The following is a 5,000-nucleotide window of genomic DNA, read 5'->3' as shown; positions in this document are numbered from 1 at the left end:
CCTTCGGCTCGCCCCACCGGCAGGACGTCCCACGATACATGCCAGTTAAACACCGACGGGCGGTGAACCAACAGCGTGGGACACAAATCCAACTACGAGCTTTTTAACCGCAACAACTTTAATATACGCTATTGGAGCTGGAATTACCGCGGCTGCTGGCACCAGACTTGCCCTCCAATAGATACTCGTTAAAGGATTTAAAGTGTACTCATTCCGATTACGGGGCCTCGGATGAGTCCCGTATCGTTATTTTTCGTCACTACCTCCCCGTGCCGGGAGTGGGTAATTTGCGCGCCTGCTGCCTTCCTTGGATGTGGTAGCCGTTTCTCAGGCTCCCTCTCCGGAATCGAACCCTGATTCCCCGTTACCCGTTACAACCATGGTAGGCGCAGAACCTACCATCGACAGTTGATAAGGCAGACATTTGAAAGATGCGTCGCCGGTACGAGGACCGTGCGATCAGCCCAAAGTTATTCAGAGTCACCAAGGCAAACGGACCGGACGAGCCGACCGATTGGTTTTGATCTAATAAAAGCGTCCCTTCCATCTCTGGTCGGGACTCTGTTTGCATGTATTAGCTCTAGAATTACCACAGTTATCCAAGTAACGTGGGTACGATCTAAGGAACCATAACTGATTTAATGAGCCATTCGCGGTTTCACCTTAATGCGGCTTGTACTGAGACATGCATGGCTTAATCTTTGAGACAAGCATATGACTACTGGCAGGATCAACCAGGGAGCTGCGTCAACTAGAGCTGAGCAGCCGGCCGCCCGGGAGTGTGTCCCGGGGGCCCGCGCGAACACGCAAGCGTCCGCTCAATCATTCTGCAAACAGGAGGAGGCTGAGCTCCCCTGCACAATACACCTCGAAACCCTCTCAGGTCCCGGCGGCGCGCAGCGCCGTCCCAAGTACTTGGTCGGGTTCGAGAGAGGCGCAATCGCCCGGAGTTAGGCGAGTAGACGCTTTCGGTGCGACCACCCGTGCTCCCAACTGAGCTTGCCGCTGCCGACAGAGGCCCGGGAGCGTGCTGTCGTGGCATTGCCGGCGGGAGACAACACGCGCCACCTACGGTGACCGGCAGCTCCAACGCCAGCGCCACAGAAGGACAAAAGCCCCACTTGGGTGCCGAAGCGAACTCTCCCAGCACAGCGCACGCGCCAACACATCCGCACAGCTGCGATACAAACCACCAGCGAGAACCGCTGGGGCGACCGAGCAGCAGACGGCGTCGCGGCGCCGAGCGCCGGGCGGCAGCGCATCCTCAACGCACACAGTCCTCAATCGGACCAGCACACTGAAGATGTCCACCGCGCTTCGCACCGGGCCCGCGAGGACCTACTTTGGCCGCACGGCGCCGCGCGCAGGGTGCGCCGGCGCGCAGCTGCGACGCCTGCCGCGTCCGTCGGCCGGCGCGCCTGCCACTGGCCGCCCCCACCAGCCGGCTGTAGCGCGTGCGCCCACGCACCGCGCGGCCAGCACGCCGGGAGGCGCCCCCTCACCGGCCGGGGACGGTCCCACCCAGCCACCGCCGCGTATCGCTTCACACCCAGATGCCGTTCAGTTTCGTCGGCATGGTGGGTATCGCTGGAACAACCGGTTAGTACCTCAACCTATCGTCGCCATCACCGATTCACCCCTAGCGAGAACAACCGCACCACAACAGGTTACCATTTGTTCATTTGCGTAACTTCACCAGAAAACGCAGGCGTCCATCGCCATTTGCAACTTCCACGATTATTGCATGCCTGTGTCAGGTGTCACGCCACACTACGTCTGCCCACATACACGCAACAAAATGTGCACGCCTAGACAATACGTGGAAGGTGGCCCCCGTACGTATGCGATGTCCATTGCTCGAACGACTGTCAACCGGCCTCTGTAGCATGTCGCAGATATGGAACGCGGTGCACCATGCCATCACGGTGTGTGAGGAGAGACGACTAGGTCCGAATACATCAACAGACAGCTCATGCTGATCGCCATCCACGGCGTCCGTTCCTCCCACACGTCTCTATGGCGTACCACACTGCAATCCAGCTCTCATAGGGAGACGACACGTAGCTGCGTGCACAATATTTGCACTGTATGGTCCGCCGTTTTTGGGCGCAGTCGTTGTACGGTCACACATGTGCCACGATGTATCATTCAGTACATAAGGACGAATGTGCAGTACAGATTGTGGTTTACGCGTACGACATTAGCGGACAGTTGACACAGGCCGCACCACAACGTAGCCTGAGTACGTCGCATGCGGAGGGCATTGAACATGCAAAGTTCTCACCAACCAGCTTGCGAAGGCAGGGGGCAAGGTGGGGACGTGGGGAGGGGCGGCATGTACGTCCTGCTGCCATCCACATTACAGTGTACAGCAGGAGCATGTGGAAAGTGAGCAAGACTTGCAAGGTGTTTAACATGAAGCGATACACAGGGGAGCGGGGAGTGCGAGTAGCGAACTATATTGCGAGGGTTGCGGGTGGGCAACACTACACTAATTGAACGAGTCGTATAACAATTACAGAGCAGGTTTAGGCGACAACGTGGGTTACGTTAGGCGACAACGTGGGTTACGTTAGGCGACAACGTGGGTTAGGTTAAGGCACGACGTGGGTTAGGTTAAGGCACGACGTGGGTTAGGTTAAGGCACGACGTGGGTTAGGTTAAGGCACGACATGGGTTAGGTTAAGGCACGACATGGGTTAGGTTAAGGCACGACATGGGTTAGGTTAAGGCACGACATGGGTTAGGTTAAGGCACGACATGGGTTAGGTTAAGGCACAACATGGGTTAGGTTAAGGCACAACATGGGTTAGGTTAAGGCACAACATGGGTTAGGTTAAGGCACAACATGGGTTAGGTTAAGGCACAACATGGGTTAGGTTAAGGCACAACATGGGTTAGGTTAAGGCACAACATGGGTTAGGTTAAGGCACAACATGGGTTAGGTTAAGGCACAACATGGGTTAGGTTAAGGCACAACATGGGTTAGGTTAAGGCACAACATGGGTTAGGTTAAGGCACAACATGGGTTAGGTTAAGGCACAACATGGGTTAGGTTAAGGCACAACATGGTTAGGTTAAGGCACAACATGGGTTAGGTTAAGGCACAACATGGGTTAGGTTAAGGCACAACATGGGTTAGGTTAAGGCACAACATAGGTTAGGTTAAGGCACAACATGGGTTAGGTTTAAGGCACACATGGGTTAGTTAAGGCACAACATGGGTTAGGTTAAGGCACAACATGGGTTAGGTTAAGGGCACAACATGGGGTTAGGTAAGGCACAACATGGGTTAGGTTAAGGCACAACATGGGTTTAGGTTAAGGCACAACATGGGTTAGGTTAAGGCACAACATGGGTTAGGTTAAGGCACAACATGGGTAGGTTAAGGCACAACATGGGTTAGGTTAAGGCACAACATGGGTGTAGGTTAAGGCACAACATGGGTTAGGTTAAGGCACAACCATGGGTTAGGTTAAGGCACAACATGGGTTAGGTTAAGGCACCAACATGGGTTAGGTTAAGGCACAACATGGGTTAGGTTAAGGCACAACATGGGTTAGGTTAAGGCACAACATGGGTTAGGTTTAAGGCACAACATGGGTTAGGTTAAGGCACAACATGGTTAGGTTAAGGCACAACATGGGTTAGGTTAAGGCACAACATGGGTTAGGTTAAGGCACAACATGGGTTAGGTTAAGGCACAACATGGGTTAGGTTAAGGCACAACATGGGTTAGGTTAAGGCACAACATAGGATAGGTTAAGGCACAACATAGGTTAGGTTAAGGCACAACATAGGTTAGGTTAAGGCACAACATAGGTTAGGTTATAAGGCACAAACATAGGTTAGGTTAAGGCACAACATAGGTTAGGTTAAGGCACAACATGGGTTAGGTAAGGCACAACATGGGTTAGGTTAAGGCACAACATGGGTTAGGTTAAGGCACAACATGGGTTAGGTTAAGGCACAACATGGGTTAGGTTAAGGCACAACATGGGTTAGGTTAAGGCACAACATGGGTTAGGTTAAGGCACAACAATGGGTTAGGTTAAGGCACAACATGGGTTAGGTTAAGGCACAACATGGGTATAGGTTAAGGACAACATGGGTTAGGTTAAGGCACAACAAGGGTTAGGTTAAGGCACAACATGGGTTAGGTTAAGGCACAACATGGGTTAGGTTAAGGCACAACATGGGTTAGGTTAAGGCACAACATAGGTTAGGTTAAGGCACAACATAGGTTAGGTTAAGGCACAACATAGGTTAGGTTAAGGCACAACATAGGTTAGGTTAAGGCACAACATAGGTTAGGTTAAGGCTACAACATAGGTTGGTTACACATAGGTGTAGCCAACATAGGTTAGGTTAAGGTACAACATAGGTTAGGTTAAGGTCACATTAAGGTACAACATAGGTTAGGTTAAGGTACAACATAGGTTAGGTTAAGGTACAACATAGGTTAGGTTAAGGTACAACATAGGTTAGGTTAGGTTAGGTTACACGTTGTTGTAAGGAAAGGTGTAGGGGGGGGCGGGGGCGGCAGGTTCGTTGATAGTGATTATAGTAAGTGAATGCTTGTGACATGATCAGATTTGTCACGTCAGGATGCACCTTTGGCTTATTAGAGGCGGCGCTCCAATTCTATGCTTGTGTCAGACCTGTGTCTTTGACTCATGTCATTGTTTGTGCGCTGTGACAGGAGGTACTATTGTGATGTTGGGTGCACCGTTGTATAGGACATGTGTGGGTGTTGGTGCCTGATCTGCGCAATGGTGGATGTCGAAAGGGTGGGATATTGTATTTTCCGCATGGACCTCCTGGTCTGGTTGTGATAGTGTGGATTGTGTAATGTGGCGGAGAGGATGCACTGGATGTTGTTCCATGCTGGTGCTTACATATTGTATGTGCGCCCGTTAGAAGCAGAGAGTGGTGCGTGATCAGAGTGGCTGGCTGACGTGTGGTTCCCATTGTGGGCAGACTCTTTCAGCATTGTATAC

General features: G+C 52.0%; 1 non-coding gene across 1 annotated transcript in view; it reads right to left on the bottom strand.

The window, feature by feature from the left end:
• Window positions 1-741, bottom strand: part of LOC124774676 — a 1,909-nt gene extending 1,168 nt beyond the window's left edge. The window contains exon 1 of the ribosomal RNA XR_007015425.1: window positions 1-741. This exon is cut by the window's left edge and continues 1,168 nt beyond it. This is a non-coding gene — a ribosomal RNA (small subunit ribosomal RNA).
• Between the last annotated feature and the right edge of the window lie 4,259 nt (window positions 742-5,000).

The sequence above is a fragment of the Schistocerca piceifrons genome, unplaced genomic scaffold, assembly GCF_021461385.2.
Source record: "Schistocerca piceifrons isolate TAMUIC-IGC-003096 unplaced genomic scaffold, iqSchPice1.1 HiC_scaffold_968, whole genome shotgun sequence".
In the NCBI taxonomy this organism is placed as follows: Eukaryota; Metazoa; Arthropoda; class Insecta; order Orthoptera; family Acrididae; genus Schistocerca; species Schistocerca piceifrons.
This window is presented reverse-complemented; position numbering and strand designations above follow the sequence as displayed.